Raw genomic sequence first — 16332 nt, forward strand, 5'->3', positions numbered from 1 at the left:
ACTAGGGGCACCTACTAGTGGTAGGTTTACCCTAATAACACCAACATTCAATCACTTCTTAAGACTACACCAAACTGGATATCAATTTTCGTTAGTACTGCCATTATTATTATACGCAACAAAATTTAAAACGTGACATACTTTATATGCATGGTAAAATTACAAGAATGAGGAAACTGCACCATTAGCTGTTGGTGTGCTGTACTTTGACCACCTACAACGAGTATACTCGTACGAAAGCACGTGATAAATTTCTTGCTATTTACTGGCTAAAATGACATAAATATGACAAATTGTTATTGCACCTTCAGATTGAAAATTTTGCCACCTTTCCAGTTTCCTCTCAGACAACAAAATAACGAGGAAATTTTATGTCTGAGAACTTTGTATTCTTGAGAGGAACGTGACGTCATCAATAATACAGTCGCCATGTTTAGGGTTTGTAACCTGGTTTTTGTACGTCCAAAAAAGTACATTTTGGCTTTCATTTTTTTGTTTTGCGTTTTGGCTACATTTGATATTTTTCATTTCAATGGACTGTAATTTTTCTGTCATTTAAACCATTATAAGATAGTGGGACAGTCACAGTGATTTGTGCTACACAGTGAAATTTAATATTCCTCGGACGAAAAGATTATAACAAACAAATATACCAGCAAAATGTCCCTCAGTTTAGCAAGTTAATGTTTAAATAATGAACAGTTATTAGATGAGGTTGAGCATGATATTTAGAATTATTCAGACCGAGGTCAATGTCATCTGCCGAAGCAAAGCTGGGACGGATAACGTTGACAGAGGTATGAATAATTGTTGATATCATGCGAAAAACGAATTGAATACTTGTTTTATCATTCACCTCAACAAACTGAAATATTATTTACACTCATCAATGTAAAATCCATTTTACATTTCACATTACATTTCATCTCTGAATAACTAACAAGGTGATGAAATTTAACGCGTTTCTAACGCATCTCGATGATGTAAATATATTCATGTTAAAACTAAAATAACTCTTACGAAAAAATTGGAAAAACTAATAATTGCTCACAAAGTTAAAAGCAAACACATGTGTATTACATAAAATGAAACAACATACGTGTTTTCCCATGTTCAATAACTTTAAAGTACGTCGTGTATTTGTCGTACTAACACATGCTTCTTTCTTCTTATCTACCTCAATTTTCTTTGGACTTGAAACATCCACTGGAGCAGGTTGTTGAAGTGCTTTTAAAACTGACATAACCAGAGTAGAACTTGGTATTTTACATCATCTAACAATGATGTTCTTCGATAATCAGTCCGAGACATTATTGTTTGTTCATCAATGAAAATGTTCCTTTCTTAGAGGGTTGTTTGGCACGTAACCTTTCCAAAATCATTTGAAAATCCTCAACCTTTCATGTCAATGTAATCTACCTCGCACATTGCTGGTAAATATTTATAGAACGTGTTAAAATTAACAGGTTGTGAGTTACACCAATCCAATGTCCCCCTGGCTTATAACTTTCGAGAGGTTTTGAACTAAAACCTGCCTTTACATGGAACACATCTCAAATACTCGTTGAAAACAATCATCAGCTGTAAACTAAAGATACTTGTATAAGAATACAGCATCTTAAATTCAGTACCATAAGTAATCCCTTTTGGCTTTGGCCATGCATTGTTCTAAAACGGTGCCCGAGTAAGTAAAATTTTATCTAATGCGAGGGTCTCTCAATCCCATAGAGCACACATGATCATGCTCTACCCTTACTAATTTGCAGGTAGTTGACCAAATCACTAGCAGTTAGTCATCTAAAATATTTCAAAAATTCAAATTCCATGTAGGTTGGTATGAAGAAATGTCTAGTACTTATATGTTCCAATGATTAGGTACGGTGTCTAAAATTTTAGAATTCCCGTGTGTATGAGAGTCTTTGTACTTCTGTCATACAACGGCGGTCTTTTATCAAACATTATAAAATAAACACAATGAAACACGTGCGCTGATTGGTCTAGAGCTGTGTTTGCATTAGCCTGTGCAAAACACGTCTAAGCTCTACCAATCAAATCAATCATAACAATCAACCAGTCAATGAGAATTTGCAAATAGATCATGAATACATTTTAGAGGAAAAATTAAAATGTTCGTCTGTTTCGCAATATTGTTATTTTATAAAAGAAATAAAAGATATTTTCCGTGTTTACACTGACTTGTGCAAACCTAGAAGACGTTTGTAAGAACTCTCGAGCATGTGCAACTCTCGATCTTCGGTCTCGGGCTTGCACTGATCTGCTCTCAAGTTCTCCCAAACGAATCTTCGGTTTGCATAAGCCTGTGCAAGCACAGTAAACATCTTTTATTTCTTAAATAAAACACAATTCATACTAGGAATCAAAAAGGTAGCCACTAAAATGAAATCACTAACCTTACCACCTGTTAATACTATGATGCCCTTCGAGCATTGTTGTCCAAGGGCGCAACATCATTGGTCAGCGGTGATCCAGTCATGGGTATCACTCTAAGTAGGAACGGATAATGAAAATGAGTAATGTGGATAAAGGACGTGGAGGGGTGATTGGTAATGATGGTTTGGGATAAAAATGATGGTGAGGGTTAATGTGTGATAAAGATAATGGTGGTGAGGGTGATTGTGGCTATGTGAGTTTTGGATAAGAACAAGACTTTACGTAATATGAATGACAAACCTCTCTCCAGGTTTTGGAGCTCTCATACTTTGACACGAGCAATTCACGAGCGAAGTTTTTGTAAAGTTTCATAGCGAAATAACGACACAGATTGTAGTAGAAGTTTTGTTGGCTCATATTTCAAAATCTATAAATAAAACTTTCTATTTTATCCATACTTACGTTCTCTGATATTACGATATTTACATAAAGTATGAAGAAGAATTTTTGCAATTGGGATATCAAGAACAAGTATGCGCGGGTTATGGGGTGACTGGGGAGCAGGCTTTACTAATTTAATTATTGACTTAATATCTTCAACTACTTCATAATCTTTATAGTGTACTTTTAGCTAAAAACGCAACTATGACAACAGATCGTTATTTAGATTTCTGTATTTTAACCATTACTTGGAGATAGCTGTTTGCTATGGTGTCTTTCCTGTGTGATAACTTAATAAAAAAAGATAATGAACACAGTTTTACTCTTGCTTTTGAGGCATGGTAAACCACAACTGACAATTATCCTACCTGAGCTATTGATTTTACAAGAGAGATTTGACAAAGGCAATCTAAAAGTAAAAAAATAAAACTCTGTGTTTTATAAACAAATAAAACAACACTTCTTAGCAATGAACGGTTATATATTTTGGAAAATAGTTCTGGTCAATTGACTAAATTTTCTACGGGAGAGGGTTGGGGGGAGAGGTTTGTCAAATCATTTCGATCAATTTACGTGGTGTCGTAACTCGTTGTGTTATTCTTTATCAAATATAAAATTATCAATATACGTACGTAAGATAGTGACTTTCTCCCTCCTTCAGCGTCCGCCACTCTGGAAGACAAAACATCACATATGGTTGTTGACAAACACAAATTATAACAGTTCATTCTAAACTTGACTTAACAGACATGTTGTCAGTCACTGATCCTGATGCTTGAAGCTCTGTTATGTACGCTGTCACCTAGCAAAGATCAACACATTGTAGTCTTTGTTAAAAATACAAGATCTCTGAGACAGTAAAGTGTTTTACAATTATTAAAACAAATTTCACTTTCAGGAACAAATTCTCTGTACGTCAGAGAACAAATCAATGAGCTCGTTCAAATGTGTCACATTCACAGACTTAAAGGATCGTCTACGTACGTACGCACCTGCGCAGTAATGGCTTAATCAACATTTCCTGCGTTGTCTATAAAAAGAACAAAATTCTATCATAGGAAGAGTAACTGATACCAGAAGAGGTCCATCTACAGGTGTCCCAAAAAACGGAACGCACATAAATTAATTATGTATTCGCTGAAATTTCCATGAAAATGATGTAATTAGCTGTTTTCACGAAGACGACGGAAAGGCCAGCGAGGGCCTTATATTACTGTGTATTGAAGGTATTGGTTGAGTTACAATGTGAAGATTACTTTGCAATTTTTTTTAGCCTTCAATCATAAAATTCTATGATAAAAGTCTAAAAGGTATACACTTCTGAAAATCTGCCAGGAACCACAAGTTACATAGAACAATGAGATTATTGTCCCAATGAAACTCTTTTTACAAATATGTGATGATATAAATGTTAAGTATATACATAATATGTTATCTGTTTGCATTCTATATTTTAGTCACCTATTGGTTAATTATTTTAAAGGTAGTGACACAGTGCCCCAAGTTTATAGAGACATCAATGGTGTAACAGAATTTCTCAAAAACAGAAAGATTTGCAAATGTTATTACATATCAGCTTTTACAGCCAGGTTGTTTGACTAAACACTGTACTCACTTAGAAATTCTTTAAATTTCATTTGGCGTACATTCTGAACAAGGTAAAAAACAACATTTCAAGAAATGGAATGATATATTGATGTAGTGGAAAGCTGGAAAAAAACTTGCAAACTTGGATATGCCAATGATCTTGAAGGATGGGATCTAGTTTAGACACCACTGGTTGTGCTTAGGTAATGAAAGACTTGTCCTAAAATACCAAACATTGTATTATTTCATCACAAACAAAACAGCATACAGTACTCGTAACAGACTAAAAACTGTATTCTTTTTCACATGCAACTCTAAAAGTGACAAGTAAATAGTTGGTTTAATTTACATTGGACCAACTTATCTCTTGATGTATGACACAGACGTTTATATGGTGGTAAGCCATATAAGTCATTTACATTGGACCAACTTATCTCTTGATGTATGACACAGACGTTTATATGGTGGTGAGCCATATAAGTCATTTACATTGGACCTACTTATCTCTTGATGTATGACACAGAGGTTTATATGGTGGTGAGCCATATAGGTCATTTACATTGGACCAACTTATCTCTTGATGTATGACACAGACGTTTATATGGTGGTGAGCCATATAAGTCATTTACATTCGACCAACTTCTCTCTTGATGTATGACACAGAGGTTTATATGGTGGTGAGCCATATAAGTCATTTACATTGGACCTACTTATCTCTTGATGTATGACACAGACGTTTATATGGTGGTAAGCCATATAAGTCATTTACATTGGACCTACTTATCTCTTGATGTATGACACAGATGTTTATATGGTGGTGAATCATATAAGTCATTTACATTGGACCTACTTATCTCTTGATGTATAACACAGACGTTTATATGGTGGTAAGCCATATAAGTCATTTACATTGGACCTACTTATCTCTTGATGTATGACACAGACGTTTATATGGTGGTGAGCCATATAAGTCATTTACATTGGACCTACTTATCTCTTGATGTATGACACAGACGTTTATATGGTGGTGAGCCATATAAGTCATTTACATTGGACCTACTTATCTCTTGATGTATGACACAGACGTTTATATGGTGGTGAGCCATATAAGTCATTTACATTGGACCTACTTATCTCTTGATGTATGACACAGACGTTTATATGGTGGTGAGCCATATAAGTCATTTACATTGGACCTACTTCTCTCTTGATGTATGACACAGACGTTTATATGGTGGTTGTGAGTCATATCATTTACATTGGACCTACTTATCTCTTGATGTATGACACAGACGTTTATATGGTGGTGAGTCATATAAGTCATTTACATTGGACCTACTTATCTCTTGATGTATGACACAGTTGTTTATATGGTGGTAAGCCATATAAGTCATTTACATTGGACCTACTTATCTCTTGATGTATGACACAGACGTCTATATGGTGGTGAGCCATATAAGTCATTTACATTGGACCTACTTATCTCTTGATGTATGACACAGACGTTTATATGGTGGTGAGCCATATAAGTCATTTACATTGGACCTACTTATCTCTTGATGTATGACACAGACGTTTATATGGTGGTAAGCCATATAAGTCATTTACATTGGACCTACTTATCTCTTGATGTATGACACAGACGTTTATATGGTGGTGAGCCATATAAGTCATTTACATTGGACCTACTTATCTCTTGATGTATGACACAGACGTTTATATGGTGGTAAGCCATATAAGTCATTTACATTGGACCTACTTATCTCTTGATGTATGACACAGACGTTTATATGGTGGTAAGCCATATAAGTCATTTACATTGGACCTACTTATCTCTTGATGTATGACACAGACGTTTATATGGTGGTGAGCCATATAAGTCATTTACATTGGACCTACTTATCTCTTGATGTATGACACAGACGTTTATATGGTGGTGAGCCATATAAGTCATTTTATTGGACCTACTTATCTCTTGATGTATGACACAGACGTTTATATGGTGGTAAGCCATATAAGTCATTTACATTGGACCTACTTATCTCTTGATGTATGACACAGACGTTTATATGGTGGTGAGCCATATAAGTCATTTACATTGGACCTACTTATCTCTTGATGTATGACACAGACGTCTATATGGTGGTGAGCCATATAAGTCATTTACATTGGACCAACTTATCTCTTGATGTATGACACAGACGTTTATATGGTGGTGAGCCATATAAGTCATTTACATTGGACCTACTTATCTCTTGATGTATGACACAGACGTTTATATGGTGGTGAGCCATATAAGTCATTTACATTGGACCTACTTATCTCTTGATGTATGACACAGACGTTTATATGGTGGTGAGCCATATAAGTCATTTACAAGAAAAGATAATCCAATATAATTTCAATACCTTAACAACTTCAATGCTTGGACTCTTATAAGCATTTGCAGTCTGTGCTTTGGCTTTTTGAATGCATTTTAATATTCTTTCACGCCTGTTCTTTACTGTAGAAATACAAATACATATGCTTAAAATAACAAACATCTTCAGTGGATGATTGGTTACTTCATCCATAACAACACTTAATGTATCGACTTAATTCTTGTGCATTATTTGTAGACAAAACCATGTAAAATTTTTTTAGGTCAAAGCAGACGTAATCTTGATGATATACACCTCAGTTTAGGGTGTACTCCAAAATTTCTTCGTGGGTACAAAATACGGTTTTGAAAATAATAACAACATGGGAGGTTTGAATTAAATCAACAGCTGATTTCAAATTTTATTAATATTTTTATCCTTAATAATTTCATGAACAGTCAATGATAATACACAATTTTGTTCACAAATTTACCTTTGAGTAGAAAATCTTCTATATAATCGTTCAATTTATTTTCTTGCTCATCAATCGACATGGATGTATTTTATACCGTAATAGGGCAAAATGTGCAGTTTAATTCCTTTGACTCTGCCTGCCAACCTTCTTTGGGACTTCTCGCTTTCTATCGGTGCCATTCACCATCACAACAACTCTATATATCTGTATATCTTTAACATAGGCAGAAAATTTTGCTCCGATATTCAAAATTTGAAGTGAAGTAACAAATATTTCAAAAACATTGCTCGCTTAAATTCTCAAATTTAGCGCGGTCATAATCAAGTCGTTTTCATAATGGTTTCCATGCATCAAAACTACATTTATATCACAGTATACAGGAGAAAGACTAGGACCTGATCAATTTGGCTGCATACCATGTTTACACATCGGTAGCAAAATATCCAAAATTTTTATAAAATGTTACTTCGAAGAATTTACAGTTGCTGCATGGTGAAGATTTAAATATAAATGCATTCATAGTGTTGAATCTTGTATCATTTTGTTCGTCTAGTGGAATCAATTCTAATGTCTTTAAATGACATCGATTTTGTCAAATCCGAATTTGTGATTTGAATTAACTATACTGCGAATATGGAATTGCTATCAGCAATTGCTATCATTTCCCTGTAATGAATCTTTTAATAAAAAGTGGAACTCGTATAGGTAGGGGATAACCTTAGCAGTTTATTTGAAAAATCTTTCATTTAAGATAACGAACTTAATTCATTCAAGTTAGCAAAAACTAAAAGTGAAAAATTTTTATATTTCATAATAAATATGACGTTTACACAGCAGTTTCATTTTGCATACCACAAACATGCAGCTAGAAGCACAAAGTTTATCAATTGACAATTGAGTTTACTAATGACTTTATTATTGTCACACACATACATAAATGCTAATCAACTACATATTCATAGTTACTGCTAGTTTTACGCAAAATGCCATAAGGATTTTGCGACGTACTTAAAGTAAGTTTACACAATACATCTCGTGTTTATACATGAAACTAAGCTTTCATTTCTTCACAGAAACATTATATTGTCCATTTATATTTATGATACTAGAAACTACACATTAGCTGTTAATAAATGAGTGGGTGTTGGCAATGAACGTTTTACATTAGATGAAAAGAAAAACCAGAGTATGATAAAACAGAAAGCGAAATGAAAATTTGGCCTGTTACTGATGTTGTGTTCGTCATGGAAACATGACCTTTCTTTTTTATTACATAATCTATTCCCCGAGCAAATAGTACCAAACTTAACAAATTTGAAGTCTGTTCCGGAACAGTAGTATGACTGATTTCCAAAACTAATTGTGGCTTTTCTATATGAGCAAAACGTATATCCAGCAGGTACGACAAAGTACCATTTCTCTTGGTACTCATAAGTGTGTACGATTTTTGTGTCCTTGATGCAGAAAAGATATTTTGAATTTTGCTACGATTTTCAGGGTCAATCCGACAGATACCTGAGATACTTTAGTTGTTTTTTTGTTAATTGTTAGTTCATAACTGCAAGGATGACTTTTTCCTTCTATTCCAGGACACGCATAAGAAAAACTTTCGTCGTAACAAACACTTTTACCAGCTGTAACACTGAATTTTTTAGACTTAACCTGGGGACAATCTTCAATGAATATTTCTACGTCTTCATTTTTTCGATAATACACTCGTGCTTTATTTGCCGGTTTGTCCAAAACCACTTCTCTTCTCGAGCTTCCACAATACCAAGAGAAATTTTGTCCACTAGTCTCGAATTTAACATCGAGTTCGCCCTTAAGAACAATTTGATTTTTGACAAATATAAAATCAGGATTCTAACACTTTTCTTTAAAGGATGTAATATTTTTGCATGTCTGAGCAGAAAGTGCACTGCTTTCATGAAGAAAAGAAGCTACCAATAATAAAGTCCAAGCTCCTGATACAATTCTGCCCATTTTGTTTTATCTACGCCAATAATCAGGAAAATATGATTTCTTTTGCTGTTATGTTCCTTTTTATTTATGATGCATGGAATTATGGGAATGAAGAAGACTATTGTCTCAAATAATAGATAGGTAATTAAGAATGAAAGAAATCAAAAAAATGTACTCTGTTCCGAATTGTTACAGAACACCAAACTCCCGTTGTTATAACAAATATTTATTAAACAAAAGACATTGTACAAAAATACGCTCTTCACTTTTGCACCTCGGGGCTCAATTCATGCCTTGTTTTTATCCCTGTTTCCCGAGCTTATGCATATAGCCTGCAATCAGGCATAACTTTATCAACACAACACTACAGAATAGGTAGAAAAAGCCAAAGAATAAAATTCATGACTTACCACGCCAAGTGTAAAATTAGTTGAAGAAATAGAAGGATCTATTTGATTAATTAAGTTTGTATGTATAGGGAGAATGGATACGCATCTAGAGAAAAAGATGGAGAAGAAGATATTGCTGTAATGCACATAAAAAACATTAAAATTATTAATCAGTTGTAATAAGGTAAGATGTTGTAATAAAAAACAGCGATATTGGAAACAGAGTTATAGTCAAATAAACAAAATAATACGAGAAGGTATGGACAACCGATTGTACGTCCGAGATTAAAATTCGCATTTTCTCTACAATAGCAAAATAGACGTCTGATAGACGTCTTGCAACTAAATGAACTGCTTGAATGCTAACTAAAAACGCTTCTTAAGTCAAATCCTCTACTGAAACTTTTGCTAAACATTCACCTTATCTTCAGCTTTATAAAATACTTTACAAGGTGAACCAAAACACGTCATGACATCCTGAAATGGAAAATTTTGTACAAAATATTCTTTTCAGTAGCTATAAAAGTTTAGACCCCAGTCCTCCTGGTTCCACTTGCAATAATAGTGTTTTTCAAAGAAAACAGACAAAGAGAACTTTAAAAAATGTCTATTATAAAATGAAGGGATCTTTCACGGGTGGCAGAAGAGAGGAGGGCGATAACGAATAAAATATATATATAAAGTAAATGGTTTGAACCGGGAGTATCGTTACATGTTTGTAAACGTCGATCGTCCAGGTTGGTATATTCCTGAGAAGGACTGTTTTTGTTGTTGTTGACTGACGTTTCGACAACCTTTGCGGTAGTCATTTTCAGAGTCAAAATGGCTCTGAAGATGACTACCGCTAAGGTTGTCCAAATTACTCTGAAGATGACTACCGCTAAGATTGTCGACACTTCAGTCAACAACAACAAAAACAGTCCTTTTTAGGACTATACTAACCTGGACGATCGACATTTGCAAACATGTAAAAATATATATATATCTCGTTATCTTTGTCGTTCCAGGTTGTGGTGGCCTATTCTAGCACACTCCCCAAAAACACGTCAGTTCAGTATATTTATTTACCTACCTACAACAGATCTATACTACTGGAATAAAAGAAGAAACATTTGTTGCAAAATCATTAAGTGTACGTACCTGACACGTGTCTCTAAATAAAACTGTTCTTTCAACAACTTTTTTATTCAGGTCTGGTAATGTACCGAAGCTGTTTCCTGAAGGAAGAAATTTTTAACGTGTAGAAATGGGAAAAGGTGATGAAAAATGTTTAAATGAAAAGTACTGAAGTATATTCACTGAACAACGTGATGGAAATCAAATAATGACTATGTAAGAGCGAGGTGATATTGAGTAAAGGAGATGAGGTAATGAGCAACGTTGAGTGAAGGGGTGGGACAATGTTGAGTAAAGGGGGTGAGGTCATACTGAGTGTTAGCGTCATCCATACCTTCTCCCACAAGTTTAAACAGAAGACCTGTTACTTTTCCTGATTCCCTCAAAACTTGAACAGATTCTGCATAGCAGTTACCATAGAAACATTGAATCGCATTGGAGGGGCTCTATATAAACAAAGAACATTGAACTGTTTATGGTGTGTGATGATAAGTTTGATGTGGACAGGTATCACAAAAATATAAAAACACCAACGCAAACATCAGGGATGAATTTAAACAAGAAAGTTAATGTTGTCTCACATAGAACTTTCTTACCTATATCAATTGTTGGACACATCAATAATGCTGGAAAGTTGCCATGGAAACACTTCTTTATCACCCTCCCTCGGGAAACACAACCTGCATGCAAATTGCAAAATCCATTGACCCAACAATGGAAATTTTCATACAGATTAATCATGACAGGTGATAACATTTGCCAAAGAAAGCAATCAGATTGTGCTCTCCAGCTGAAGATTTATAAAGATAAAATATTAGAACTTAAATATATCATTATGTCAAAGACTATTATGGTTTTTCATATTCACCTTGTATCTTTTCTACCCAATTCTAAAAATAAAGTTAGCCAAGGGAGGGTTATGTTATAAGTTGAGTTTACTAAGTATTTGAAAACAGCAATTTCAATGACTATTGGATTTCAGGAAACATCAAACATTGTATACAATAACCTTATTGCGTTACATTGTTTAGTTTAGCTTTGTATTCTATTACCATTAAGGAATTGTTCACCATTATATTTTGTTCTTCATTTCACATGGCTCAAGTGTATGGTGTAGCACCATACAAGAATGGTTCACCTTTATATTTTGTTCTTCATTTCACATGGCTCATGTGCATGTTGTAGCACCATACAGGAATGGTTCGCCATTATATTTTGTTCTTCATTTCACATGGCTCAAGTGCATGTTGTAGCACCATACAGGAATGGTTCACCATTATATTTTGTTCTTCATTTCACATGGCTCAGGTGCATGTTGTAGCACCATACAGGAATGGTTCACCATTATATTTTGTTCTTCATTTAACATGGCTCAAGTGCATGTTGTAGCACCATACAGGAATGGTTCACCATCATATTTTGTTCTTCATTTCACATGGCTCATGTGCATGTTGTAGCACCATACAGGAATGGTTCACCATTATATTTTGTTCTTCATTTCACATGGCTCATGTGCATGTTGTAGCACCATACAGGAATGGTTCACCATTATATTTTGTTCTTCATTTCACATGGCTCATGTGCATGTTGTAGCACCATACAGGAATGGTTCACCATTATATTTTGTTCTTCATTTCACATGGCTCATGTGCATGTTGTAGCACCATACAGGAATGGTTCACCATTATATTTTGTTCTTCATTTCACATGGCTCAAGTGCATGTTGTAGCACCATACAGGAATGGTTCACCTTTATATTTTGTTCTTCATTTCACATGGCTCAAGTGCATGTTGTAGCACCATACAGGAATGGTTCGCCATTAATTTTGTTCTTCATTTCACATGGCTCATGTGCATGTTGTAGCACCATACAAGAATGGTTTACCTTTATATTTTGTTCTTCATTTCACATGGCTCATGTGCATGTTGTAGCACCATACAAGAATGGTTTACCTTTATATTTTGTTCTTCATTTCACATGGCTCATGTGCATGTTGTAGCACCATACAGGAATGGTTCGCCATTAATTTTGTTCTTCATTTCACATGGCTCATGTGCATGTTGTAACACCATACAGGAATGGTTCGCCATTAATTTTGTTCTTCATTTCACATGGCTCATGTGCATGTTGTAACACCATACAAGAATGGTTTACCTTTATATTTTGTTCTTCATTTCACATGGCTCATGTGCATGTTGTAGCACCATACAGGAATGGTTCGCCATTAATTTTGTTCTTCATTTCACATGGCTCATGTGCATGTTGTAACACCATACAGGAATGGTTCGCCATTAATTTTGTTCTTCATTTCACATGGCTCATGTGCATGTTGTAGCACCATACAGGAATGGTTCACCATTATATTTTGTTCTTCATTTCACATGGCTCAAGTGCATGTTGTAGCACCATACAGGAATGGTTCACCATCATATTTTGTTCTTCATTTCACATGGCTCAAGTGCATGTTGTAGCACCATACAGGAATGGTTCGCCATTAATTTTGGTGCTTTCACTCTGCTCATGTGCATATTCAACCATTATATAAGAATGGTTTACCATTATTTGTTTGTTCTTCCATCACTTGGAGTGTTTGATTGACTTAATAATAAATGATTTTCCTTCAGTTGCCTCCAAAAACCTTCATTAGGCTTTGCTGTTGGTCATGCTTTCTTTACCAAATGAAATGCATCATCTAACCCAATATTGTTAGATTTCATAAGGTAAGCAATGACAACAGTCGAAGACCTGGACACTCCTGCTTTGCTGGACATTTAAAGGAAAATCATTTCATTGGCTACAAAATTTTTGCTGCATAAGCAACAATTTTTAGTTTAATGGCCATCATCTTTAAGTTACGCATGCCTCAAATGTGAAACACAGCCTTCAATTAACATTTCAACAAGTTAACAGTGAACATGCTGATTCAGCATTTGGTTTTTTGTAATCAAATTAATATCCTCCATAAGAACATAAATTGTGTTGACAAGCCTGTAGCAAAACCTACATGTTTGTATGTGTTGATCATTCAGGTTAATTAAGTTGATGTTGACTGATGTTTTGACATTCTCAGATGTAGTCATATTTCAAGCTAAGTTCAAAGTAAATAATTATTGCTAAGTATGTTAAAATATCAACATGTACTAATAAAAATATTCAAAGTTTAATTCATTCTCATGGACAACCGATTGTACGTCCGAGATTAAAATTCGCATTTTTCTCTACAATAGCAAAAATAGACGTCTGATAGACGTCTTGCAACTAAATGAACTGCTTGAATGCTAACTAAAAACGCTTCTTAAGTCAAATCCTCTACTGAAACTTTTGCTAAACATTCACCTTATCTTCAGCTTTATAAAATACTTTACAAGGTGAACCAAAACACGTCATGACATCCTGAAATGGAAAATTTTGTACAAAATATTCTTTTTCAGTAGCTATAAAAGTTTAGACCCCAGTCTTCCTGGTTCCACTTGCAATAATAGTGTTTTTCAAAGAAAACAGACAAAGAGAACTTTAAAAAAATGTCTATTATAAAATGAAGGGGATCTTTCACGGGTGGCAGAAGAGAGGAGGGCGATAACAAATAAAATATATATATAAAGTAAATGGTTTGAACCCGGGAGTATCGCTACATGTTTGTAAACGTCGATCGTCCAGGTTGGTATATTCCTGAGAAGGACTGTTTTTGTTGTTGTTGACTGACGTTTCGACAACCTTTGCGGTAGTCATTTTCAGAGTCAAAATGGCTCTGAAGATGACTACCGATAAGGTTGTCAAAATTACTCTGAAGATGACTACCGCTAAGATTGTCGAAACGTCAGTCAACAACAACAAAAACAGTCCTTTTCAGGACTATACTAACCTGGACGATCGACATTTGCAAACATGTAAAAATATATATATATCTCGTTATCTTTGTCGTTCCAGGTTGTGGTGGCCTATTCTAGCACACTCCACAAAAACACGTAGTTCAGTATATTTATTTACCTACCTACAACAGATCTATACTATTAGAATAAAAGAAGAAACATTTGTTGCAAAATCATTAAGTCTACGTACCTGACACGTGTCTCCAAATGAAACCGTTCTTTCAACAACTTTTTTATTCAGGTCTGGTAATGTACCGAAGCTGTTTCCTGAAGGAAGAAATTTTTAACGTGTAGAAATGGGAAAAGGTGATGAAAAATGTTTAAATGAAAAGTACTGAAGTATATTCACTGAACAACGTGATGGAAATTAAATAATGACTATGTAAGAGCGAGGTGATATTGAGTAAAGGAGATGAGGTAATGAGCAACGTTGAGTGAAGGGGTGGGACAATGTTGAGTAAAGATGATGAGATCATACTGAGTGTTAGCGTCATCCATACCTTCTCCCACAAGTTTAAACAGAAGACCTGTTACTTTTCCTGATTCCCTCAAAACTTGAACAGATTCTGCATAGCAGTTACCAAAGAAACATTGAATCGCATTGGAGGGGCTCTATATAAACAAAGAACATCGAACTGTTTATGGTGTGTGATGATAAGTTTAATGTGGACCGGTATCACAAAAATATAAAAACACCAACGCAAACATCAGGGATGAATTTAAACAAGAAAGTTAATGTTGTCTCACATAGAACTTTCTTACCTATATCAATTGTTGGACACATCAATAATGCTGGAAAGTTGCCATGGAAACACTTCTTTATCACCCCCCCTCCCCTCGGGAAACACAACCTGAATGCAATTTGCAAAATCCATTGACCCAACAATGGAAATTTTTATACAGATTAATCATGACAGGTGATAACATTTGCCAAAGAAAGCAATCAGATTGTGCTCTCCAGCTGAAGATTTATAAAGATAAAATATTAGAACTTAAATAGATCATTATGTCAAAGACTATTATGGTTTTTCATATTCACCTTGTATCTTTTCTACCCAATTCTAAAAATAAAGTTAGCCAAGGGAGGGTTATGTTATAAGTTGAGTTTACTAAGTATTTGAAAACAGCAATTTCAATGACTATTGGATTTCAGGAAACATCAAACATTGTATACAATAACCTTATTGCGTTACATTGTTTAGTTTAGCTTTGTATTCTATTACCATTAAGGAATTGTTCACCATTATATTTTGTTCTTAATTTCAAGTGCATGTTGTAGCACCATACAGGAATGGTTCACCATTATATTTTGTTCTTCATTTCACATGGCTCAAGTTCATGTTGTAGCACCATACAGGAATGGTTCACCATTATATTTTGTTCTTCATTTCAAGTGCATGTTGTAGCACCATACAGGAATGGTTCACCATTATATTTTGTTCTTCATTTCACATGGCTCATGTGCATGTTGTAGCACCATACAGGAATGGTTCACCATTATATTTTGTTCTTCATTTCACATGGCTCAAGTTCATGTTGTAGCACCATACAGGAATGGTTCACCTTTATATTTTGTTCTTCATTTCACATGGGTCAAGTGCATGTTGTAGCACCATACAGGAATGGTTCACCATTATATTTTGTTCTTCATTTCACATGGCTCAAGTGCATGTTGTAGCACCATACAGGAATGGTTTACCTTTATATTTTGTTCTTCATTTCACATGGCTCATATGCATGT

The 16332-nt window shown here is 34.7% G+C and overlaps 3 long non-coding RNA genes across 5 annotated transcripts; all 3 read right to left on the minus strand.

Annotated features, from left to right (window-relative positions):
* Window positions 1–948: 948 nt before the first annotated feature.
* On the minus strand, window positions 949–2443 carry LOC124459101. The gene is made up of 2 exons (XR_006953465.1): window positions 2412–2443; window positions 949–1430 (listed from the first exon to the last, which is right to left on the minus strand). It is a non-coding gene; the product is annotated as an uncharacterized LOC124459101 (long non-coding RNA).
* Window positions 2444–8739: 6296 nt separating this feature from the next.
* LOC124459076 lies at window positions 8740–16131 on the minus strand. 3 transcript variants are annotated; one of them, XR_006953428.1, is made up of 7 exons: window positions 15631–16131; window positions 15354–15552; window positions 15092–15203; window positions 14782–14858; window positions 14059–14115; window positions 9627–9711; window positions 8740–9075 (listed from the first exon to the last, which is right to left on the minus strand). It is a non-coding gene; the product is annotated as an uncharacterized LOC124459076 (long non-coding RNA). The 3 variants fall into 3 exon arrangements; XR_006953427.1 differs by having other exon boundaries at window positions 15354–16131; XR_006953429.1 differs by lacking the exon at window positions 14059–14115 and having other exon boundaries at window positions 15354–16131.
* LOC124459092 lies at window positions 10771–11383 on the minus strand. Its single transcript, XR_006953457.1, has 3 exons — window positions 11318–11383; window positions 11056–11167; window positions 10771–10822 (listed from the first exon to the last, which is right to left on the minus strand). It is a non-coding gene; the product is annotated as an uncharacterized LOC124459092 (long non-coding RNA).
* Window positions 16132–16332: the final 201 nt, after the last annotated feature.

The sequence above is a fragment of the Xenia sp. Carnegie-2017 genome, unplaced genomic scaffold (genome assembly GCF_021976095.1).
Source record: "Xenia sp. Carnegie-2017 unplaced genomic scaffold, XeniaSp_v1 HiC_scaffold_64, whole genome shotgun sequence".
NCBI lineage: Eukaryota > Metazoa > Cnidaria > Anthozoa > Malacalcyonacea > Xeniidae > Xenia > Xenia sp. Carnegie-2017.